The sequence below is a fragment of the Sceloporus undulatus genome, chromosome 2, assembly GCF_019175285.1.
Source record: "Sceloporus undulatus isolate JIND9_A2432 ecotype Alabama chromosome 2, SceUnd_v1.1, whole genome shotgun sequence".
NCBI lineage: Eukaryota > Metazoa > Chordata > Lepidosauria > Squamata > Phrynosomatidae > Sceloporus > Sceloporus undulatus.
Genome location: NC_056523.1, coordinates 159,387,632 through 159,398,012, shown reverse-complemented (window position 1 = coordinate 159,398,012; position 10,381 = coordinate 159,387,632).

Genomic DNA, 10,381 nt, shown 5'->3' with positions numbered 1-10,381 from the left:
CCAGTGTTAAGTTCATTGTCTAACTGCATATTTTACTATGGCCCCATACAGACAGGCCAAAATAAAGCTGCTTCAGGTCACTTTGGAGGTATACTGTTTAAATGATGCACACGTTCTTGGAGTCCGGAAGTTGCGCCAAAGCTGTGCACCAGCTTTTAGGACTAGATCGTGGCTTTGGTGCACAACTTTGGACTCTTAGGATGTATGCATCATTGAAACAGCATACCTCCAAAGTGACCTGAAGCAGCTTTATTTTGGCCTGTCTGTATGGGGCCTGTGGTGTGTTACAGACTGCCCAAAATGGGCGGTCTGCCGCCACCGCCGGTTGCTGCATCCGGGAACCGCAGCAGCCAAACCGCACAGTTCCCAGGCGCAGCCAGAAAGAAGCGCCAAAATGGCGCTTCCTGGGCCCTGGAAGTGGCGCCACAAGGCGAGAGGTGGCACTCGCGGCGCCACTTCCGGTGCGCAATGTTTGGATGCTATGCATCCATGACGCCAAAATGGCAGCATCCATTTGTATGCGGCACCGCCATTTTTACATAATTACGCGCGAGGGGCAAGGCACATCAGGAAGCACCGCCCCTCACGTGTAACGACGGTGCCCCATAGGGCCTGTCCGGAATGCACCAATGAGACGTAGAGAGATCTTGTAGCATCTTTGAGACTAACGGAAGTTGGGAGCATGAGCATTCGTAGACTCAGATGCATGTGGTGGAGTGGAAGCCAGGGACAGATACAGATGCCATTGGTATGTGAGAATGCCAATTCAAATTTCAAATCGTATGTGTATGGAAATGAAGTGGCAAGCACAGTTTTAACTGGTCATTTGTGAACAAAGTCATTTGGAAGTAACCTTTTTGGAAATGAAGTGGCAAAAGCAGATTGGCATGAGAAACTAGCCACTACATCTCTGATTCCAGAGACTAAAATGGCTATATCATTAAATTGTACTTGCCTATGAGTTTATGGTAAATTTGTCTGCTTTTCTCAGGACTGAACTAGTTTGCCTCCCTTGTAAGCAGTGATTACACTAGAGCTGGTAATTTGTGGTGTGACAAGACCTACAGGTCAAGCAATAGAGAACTATTCTCAGACTTTTGACATCCAAAATGAAATTGTGTGCCTCCCAATTTATGGTAAACCCTAAAGTTAACTTGGCATGGAGTTTTCTTGGTAGAATTTTGGCTTGCTCTGAAACAGAGTAGTTTGCCCAAGGTTATTCAAGTGGATTTCCATGGCCAAGTGAAGGTTTGAACCCTGGTATTTAGTAGTTCAGTGCTCAAGCCATTAAACCACACAGAAATGATGAATTATTACTCCAAATATACTGTCAAAATTCTGGAAAAAGCATCAATATATCTCTCCCTATGATTTTATTACATGGATGACCAATCAGCTACATTTTAAATAGTTCTAGTTATGTGACAAGTTTATTTTACTCATTTATATTCTGCCTTTATCCCAATAATGGGACTCAAGGTCACTAATATTCCATTCTTGGGCAAGGTTCTGGAGTGAGTGGTGGCCTCCCAGCTCCAGGGACTTCTGGATTAAACAGATTGTCTAGATCCATTTCAGTCTGGCTTCAGACCTCGCTATGGCACAAAGACAGCTTTGGTTGCTTTGATGGATGACCTATGCAGGGGGCTGGACAGGGGAAGTATCCCTGCTGGTCCTGTTAGATCTCAGCAGCTTTCAATACCATCAACCATGATATTCTGGACTTCCTGTCTGAGATGGGACTTGGGGCACAGTTATGCATTGGTTCCAGTCTTTCATGGAGGGGAGAACTCAGAAATTGGTGTCGGGGGACTCCTGTTCAACCCCCTGGCTATTGGCCTGTGGGATTCCTCAGGGTTCTGTTTTGCCCCATGATATTATACATCTATATGAAACTGTTGGGAGAGGTAATCTGGAGTTTTGGAGTGAGGTGTCACCAATATGCAGATGACACCCAACTCTTTCTCCTTCCCATTTCATTCCAAGGAAGCTGTATCTGTACTGTACCAATGTCTGCTGTCATTAATGGACTGGATGAGGGCAAACAAATTGAAACTTAATCCAGACAAGACAGAGGTGCTGCTCATCAGTCATAAGGCAAATCATTGCCTGTACTAAATGGAGTTACACTCCCACTGAAATCTCAAAGTTGCACTTTTGGTGTGCTCCTGGACTCTACTCTGAGCCTGGATGTCCAGGTTTCAGCAGTGGCCAGGAAGAATGCATTTGCACAGCTAAAACTTGTGCTCCAGCTGCACCCATTTCTTGAGAGGCCAGATCTGGCGCTAGTGACACATGCCTTGGTTACATCCCATTTGGACTACTGTAACACACTCTACGTGGAGCTGCCTTTGGAAACTGTTCGGAAACTTCAGCAGGTCGAGAATGCTGCAGCCAAAATGCTGGCCAGAGCCAGTTATAGGGAACATATAACTTCCTTGCTGGAACAGCTTAACTGGCTACTGATCTGTTTCCGAGCTGCTTGTCTTTCGATGGCAGGCTTAGTAATTTTTATTTAAGCAAGCATTTAAAACATAACCATGCCATAGTGGTTTTTATATTGAACATGTGTATTTGTCATGCCTTTTACCTTCTGTATATTTTTAATGTGATTTTATATTGTTTTTAGATTATTTTAACTGTTTTAAATTTTATTATAATGTTTTTTTTTAAATCTGTGAGCAGCTTGGGTCTTTTCAGGGAGAAAGGTGGCATATAAATGAAATAAATAAATAAATGGTGGGTAACAACATATTTAAAAACTACAAAAGTATGATAAATATATAAATATAAAAGTTATTTTTTAAAAGAGTTGAATCAATTTTAAAATTAAAACATTAAAAATAAAATAACACAACACATCATTAAAAACCAATTCAGTTTCCAAAAGCCTGGTGGCGCAATAATGTTTCCAGTTGCTGAAGGAAAGCAAGCAAGGAAGGAGCCCTCTTGGCTGTCCCAGGGAGGGAGTTTAAAGACAAGCATCCACAGAGAAGGCCTCTCCTTTGCTTCAGTAAAGGAGGCTGAGAAGGAGGAAAAGGTTTCTCCAGAAGATATTAGTACTTTAATGGGCTCACAAGGGAAGATATGGTCCTCCAAACAGCCTGAACTAAGGTTACCACCAGCACTTTTGAGTTGTGCCCAGAAATGGACCAGCAGGTGATGGAGATGTTGGAACAAGGGAATTGCTTGTTCCCTGTGGCCCAGCCTTAGTTAGCAATCTGGCAGTAGCTCTTTGGAACAATTGACATTTCTGAGCAGTTTTCAAAGGCAGCCCTGCACAAAGCTCTTTACAGTAATCCAAATGGGATGTAACCAAGGAATGTGTTACTGAGGCCAGATCTGGCTTGTCCAGGAATGACTGCAAATTGGTGCGCTAGCTTTAACTGTGTAAATGCACTCCTTGTCACTGCCAAAACCTAGGCATCCATTCTCTGGGGTCCAGGAGTATCCCAAACTGAATCCAGGAGTACCCCAAACTGCAAACTTGCATTTTCAGGGGGAGTGTACCTCCATCTGACACAGGTGGAATCCCTATTCCTAGATCCGTCTTTCAACTGTCCAGGAACACTTCTATCTTGTCTGAATTAAGCTTCAATTTATTCACCCACATTCAGTCCATTATAGTTCTCAGGCACCAGTTTAGGACAGAAATGGCTTTCTTGGAATTAGGTGGAAAAGAGTAAGAGAGCTGGGTACCATCAGCATAGTATAGTGGTTTGAGCATTGGACTAAGACTGGCAGACAGGTTTTGCTTCCCAGCTTGGCCATGGAAACCCACTGGATGACCTTGGATGAGTCACATACTTTCAACCCCAGAAAACCTCATAATAGGTTTGCCTTAGAGTCATCATAAGTTGGAAATGACACAACAGCAACACCAATCATCAGAATATTGGTGACATCTAACCCCAAAACTCTGAACAATCTCTCACATTGGTTTCATGTAGATGTTAAATAGCATAGGAGACAAAACAGAATCCTGAGGGACTCCACAGGCCAATGACCAAGGAATGGTGATGCAGTGGTTAAATGCTGGCACTGGAGCCTGTCATAGCCACAAAGTTGTGAGTTTGATCCTGCAAGGCTCCAGAATTGACTCAGCCTTGCATCCATCCCTACGTTGATAAAATGAGTACCCAGTTTGTTGTGGACAATTAACTTACACATTGTAAACCGCTTAGACAGTGCTTAAGTGCACTGCTAAGTGGTATAGAAATGTACTTGCTATTGATATATTGAACAGGAATCCCAAAGCATTACCTTCTGGGTTTGGCCTTACAGGAAGGAATGTAACCATCCGTTATGAAGCCAAACCCTCCCTCCAGTCCATCTCCCTTGGTCCAGGCCTTGGAGGTAGAGAAGAACTGCTGGACCTCTTACCCTTTCCCTCCACCGCTCCCTTCTCCTTCTGTGTCATGTCTTTTTAGATTGTAAGCCCGAGGGTAGGGAACCGTCTAATTAAAAAGATTGTATGTACAGCGCTGTGTAAATTTACAGTGCTTCATAAATAAAGGTTAATAAATAAATAAATAAATAAATAAATAAATAATAAAATGGGGCCTCCAATGATCATCTCAGTGAGGCAGCCCAAAAGGATACCATGGTCGATGGTATCAAAAGCCACCAAGAGGTCCAGCAGAACCAACAGGGACACACTTCCCCCTGTCCAGTTCCATGAGAAGATTATCTATCAAGGTGATCAATGTTGTCTCCATCCCTTAACCAGACCTGAAACCAGGTTTCTTAGCATAATACTTTAACACAACTCTTCTTCCACCCATGCTGAGCATATAACTGTATTCCTTTTTCTTAGTCTAATGAGAGGTAAACTATGTAAATACTGACAATACAGAGAGCAAATGGATGGGAGCTTGGAAACCTTTTAGAACTGATTTAGACCACAGAAAACAAGTTTTGTTTCCATTCTGAGTTCAGTGCACATTACAACTGGCAGCATGACAAAGCTTCATTGTGTATTCAGTGGGTAAAAAAAAAAATCTGGCCACCTGACAGTAATCGGATCACTGTTTAATTGAGTGCTCTGCTGCAATGTGTGTGAAACTTGCCCCCTGAAGTGGATCAGTTTTCTTTCATGTTCCCTCTTAAGGATCATGTTTGAAAAAAGCTAGCCTTAAACATTCCCTTTTTGTACTGATTTCTATTTTAAATGCATTAGAATGGTTCTGTATATTTATATAGTAGGCCCTTGGTATCCATTGGGATTTAGTTCCAGGGATCCCCGGTGGAAACCAAAATCGGTGGATGTTCCAAGTCCCATTAAATACAATTTTGCCTTGTGCAAAATGGCAAAAAACAGGTTTGCTTTTGGGAATGTGTGTATACTGTATATACTCATGTATAAGTCTAGAAATTTTAGTCAAAAAATTGTCCCAAAAAACCTGGATTGACTTATCCACGAGTCAATGTAAGTAATGTACTTTACTTTAACTCATATATATATATATATATACACACACACACACACACACACACAGAGAGAGAGAGAGAGAGAGAGAGAGAGAGAGATCCCTTTTCTCTGAAAAGAGTGCAAAAAGGTGAGAGCTTAGTCCATCCTGGGAGCACCAAAAAGAAACAGGGGTCCCCTGTTCTCTCTCATCCATCTAGCCTTTAGGATGCAGACAAACAGTTATGCCTGCCAGAATTTTTTTGGCATCGTTTTCCTTTGCATCATCCTTTAGATCCTTTGTTATATGCCACTAAGTTTTACCCTTGACTTATCCACAGGTCATATCAAAAGCCATCATTTTGCCTCCAAAACTTGCCCTCGAAGTATACATGAGGTCGACTTATAGTCGAATAAATACGGTATATACTGTGTATATATATATTTAATGTTTTTAAGCCATGGATAAAACATCCTTGGATATGAAAGGCCGACTGTATCTCATTCAGAGCACTATCTTCCCCCCCACCCCTACTCTAGGATCACTTTTTTTAATATATATATATATTTCCTTTAAGAAACAGAGCTGAACAAGGGAAGAGACTGAATAATTTATTTTATTTTATTTATATGTGGCCTTTCTCCCAGCATAGGACTGGACTGCCTTACAAAAGACTAAAACAAGCTGAAACCTTGATTCATAAAAAAAACATTAAAACACAATTAAACCATCACATTTTAAAACTATAAAATAATTTTGAACACTTAACAATAGTTAAAAATACAGTGCACACACAGTGTAAAAAGGCTCCCTGTTACCAATTATTAATGAAATGCCTGCTTAGAAAAGTAAAAGCTTCTTTGTTAACAAAAGTAGAATAGACAAGGGACCAGCTTAGCCTCCAGTGGAAAAGAGTTCCACAGACTGGGAGCAGCCACTGGAAGCCACCTGTCCCAAGTCCTCACCAGATGAGGTCTATGATGGTGGTGGGACTGAGAGAAACACCTTTCCTGGGGAATCTTAAGACTCTGGCAGGTTCCTATAGGGCAGGGGTAGGCAACCTTTTGGAGCATCCTGACGCAGAAGGATACTACTCTGCTTAAATGATAAAAAGCACTTAGAAAATTAATTTCAGGGCTTTTAAAAATGTGGCCCTGGGATGGTTTGGCCTTAGAATCTCTTTACCCCCAACTTTCAGTCTCCCTGAGCAATAAAGGGTTCATTCAAGTACAGAGATTAAGTCTCCCTTATCCAGAATCTGAAATCCAAAACTTCAAATACAAATTTGTCCATTGGCTGCGATAGTGATACCTTTGCATTTGGATTTTTATTGTAACAAACTTTGTGTCAGGTTTGTTTTTGTTCAAAATGTAAAATATATGTATAAAACATTGCCGTAAGGCTATGTGTATAAGGGTGATAGAAAACATACGTGGAGTTTAATAATCTTTAGACTGGGTCCCATCTCCAAAATATTTCTATTTTATAATTAAAGACCAACTGCATAACTACAGGACATTGCCTGATTTGTCCCATGCAGTGAAGTCATGCTCAAATTCTGAACAAAGACTCTTGCCATATATATGGAGAGAAAACCCTAGAGGGCAAACAGGATTCAGGAAAGGAAGAGACACTAGAGATCACATGCAAACATATGGAATAATGGAAACAACAGGACATCCAGAAAAAGACTGCATGCACATGATTACTGCAGCAAATACAATAATGAATGAATAGATCAAAAAAAGCTATGGAATTCTCAAATAATGGGTGTGCCACTACTTTGGTTGTCCCTCATGCGTAACCGGTACTCAAGACAAGAGTCAGTCATCAATCAGAACTGAAATGGAGAAAAAAAATGGTTCCAAATCAGCAAAGGGGTCAGGCAAGGCTGCATTTTATCACCCTATTGTTTCCAGCTTAGAAGCAGAAAAGATCATATGAAAGCGCTTAAGACTCAGAAGAAGGAGAGAGAAGACAAGGAAGGAAAATTAACAACCTAAGATACACAGAAGACACAATACGTACTACCAGAAACCAGCAAAGATCTGAAGCAACTACTGAAAAAGTTAAGGAAAGAAAGCACTAAGTAGACTTAATGCTGAGCATTAAGAAACAAAATAAAATGACTGCAGAAGATCTACAAAAGTGCGTAACGAGAATGACTAGATACAGAGAAATTGAAATAGTCAAAGAGTTTCCCATGCCTAGGATCAAATATGATCAGAATGGAGACTGCAGTCTAAAAACCAAAATGAACTGGATTGGCAAGAGCACTATGAGGAACTGGACAAGATCCTAAGGTGTAAAGATATAGCTTTGAAGACTGTAGTGAAGACATCCTAAGCCATTGGTATTCCCCATCACCATGTACGGATGTGAGAGCGGACAGGGGAGAAGCTGAGAAATAAAATAAATTTATTCGAGTGTGAGTGCTGGAGAAAGTGCTGAGGTGACCTGGATGGGCGCAAGAAGATTAAAAATGGGTCCTGAACTCTCCGGAAGCCAAGATGACAAAACTGAGGCTGTTATACTTTAGTCACAGCCATGAAAAAACTAAATAATTAGAAAAGACAATGATGCTAGAAAAAGTAAGAACAAGTAGAATGATAGGAAGAACATGCCAATGGTTAGACTCAATCAGGGATGCCTCAGCTCAGCCGGCAGGAGCTGAGAAGAGCAATTAATTGGGATTCAGGAATCTGGAGATGTCTCTGGGTTGCATGAGTCAAAACAGAGTTAGCAACAGCAACGACATATGAAAATATGCCAACATCCAAAAAAAAAAAAAAAAAAAAAAAGAGAGAGAGAGAGAGAGCCTAAAATCCAAAACACTTCTGGTCACAAGCATTTTGGATAAGGGAGACTCACCTGTAGTTAGCTAGCTGCAACACGGTTATTATTGGACATATTCTTCTTGGTGGGTTCGTACGGGCTTGAAATCAAGTTAAAATGAAATGCACCTGTGCATACTCAAAGGTGCTCTCTCGTTTAACAGGATGTTCAGAGCAGCTCCGGAAGTCATCTCTCAAAGAATTTAAAATGCACATTCTAGACACTGAATGCCTTTTGAGTAAACACAGACAAACTTTCTGATGGCATGCCTTGGAACAAAGCCCTCGCGAGTCTTTAAAACTTCTTGCAGGACACGCTAGATGTCTCTCTTTCTCTCTTCTCCCTCCCCCTCTCTGATTATTCCTGGACTGACGATGAGGAAGAAGGTTGGAAGGATGCCTGCCCATGAAATTTGTACACATGAGCTACTGTCCTCAAAAGACAAGGAAACAGGATGCTGATTGCTGGGCAGTTTCTCTCGCAATATAACCACACAACATCCCACACACTCATCCACTCTGTACAGGTGTGTATAAATGGGGCTCATGTCAATCTTCTGCTGAGGAAGAGGTTTCCAGTCCTGGAGCAGGCAGGATAAGGTGGTGCCACCCCCCTCTCATTTCACAAGTCCCTACTGTCCATACTGGTTTGAAACAAGCTATTGACCATTATAATATTTTTGTCTGTCCTTGCTCGCTCCCCAGGTTGTTCTCCCACACTAAAGAATCTGTGGCCATACCTGAAGCTGATCAAAGAGAGGAGATTTGGTAAAGTTGGGGATTTGGACCATAGCTCCTAGAATTCCCCAGACGTCCTGCCCTGCATTCTGACAAAAGAAACCTGGGAGCTGTAGAAACGAAATAACTTCCCTAAACTGTTGGGGGGAGGGTCAACAGCACAGAAGGGACCAGGATACTTGTGGCGTTCCCTAGGGCAGGGTGGGCAACTATGGAAAGCTAGGGGGCCACAATTAACTCCCTAGGAGGCTAAAAAAGGCAAAAGAAAGAAGAAAGAAAGAAAGAAGAAGAAGTTTGCCACCCTAAATGCTTTTAGGGTACAGTTGGTGGATGTAGAGTATGTTGTGTGGCAAATTCAATCAGCAGTTTTTGGGCTTCTTTTTTATTTAAAAAAACCCCCTCTCCTGGTTTAAATTGGTCAAAGGGCAGCAAATTGTGGTGGAAATGCACCTCTTGGCCCCCCTATGGAGATGTTTTGGGAGAATTAATTTTTTTAAAACATTGTTATCCACTGGGGTTAGGGTTCCAGGACTTCCCATGGGTAACCAAAATCCATGGAGGCTCAAAATCCATGGATGCCCATAAATGCAAGGGTTAGTAAAATAAATGTCCATCAAATAAAATGACAAAATCAAGTTTGCTCTTTGAATTGTAAAATATATATTTTTTTTCCCAAACCGGGCGTGGTTGTAATCCATGGATGCAGAACTTGTGGGATACAGAAAAGGCTGACAGTACTTGTTTTTGACTGCTTGGGAGGCTCAGGGAGGCTCCAAATGAAGTGGAAATAGCCTTCCTCCCCGTCACCTAGAATGCATCGGGGGCCATTCTGAACCAAAACACACAGACACAGAAACCAACCAACCCACCTCCCCCACGTGCAGTGTCTCTCCTTAGCCAGGAGAGACACCACACCCATTATTCTTACTCTACTGTCAAGGCAGCCAAGGCCAGGAGCCGTGTCAAGTGAAAGGCTGGCAACCTCAGCTCTCTCTCAGACATGTCTGTCCAGTCAGGATCTCTTCCTTTCAGGATGTTAACGCCGAGGCTATGACGTTGCCACAACCAGTGTTAATAGCAAGCAGGCCTAGAATGGGCCTTGGGAAGACAAGAGACCTTCTTCTACCTTTGTGGGAGTTGTCCCAAAAGCCAAGAATACTGGAAAGATATACACTTAGAACTATACAGACTGTCCCAAGGCGTCCTGCAGCTGCCCCTTTACTGGCTGAATCGGGGCCAGGGCAACCTCACACCATGGCTTGATCTGGCTCTGGAGGGCACAAAAAAGACCAAAAAGAAAGTGGCTCCTTTTTGCAACCTCAAGGGGCACCATAGCCGCCATGGCGCAGCTTTATGAACCCCTTTGCTGCTGCATTATGTGGATGCAGTGCTGGAGTCCGC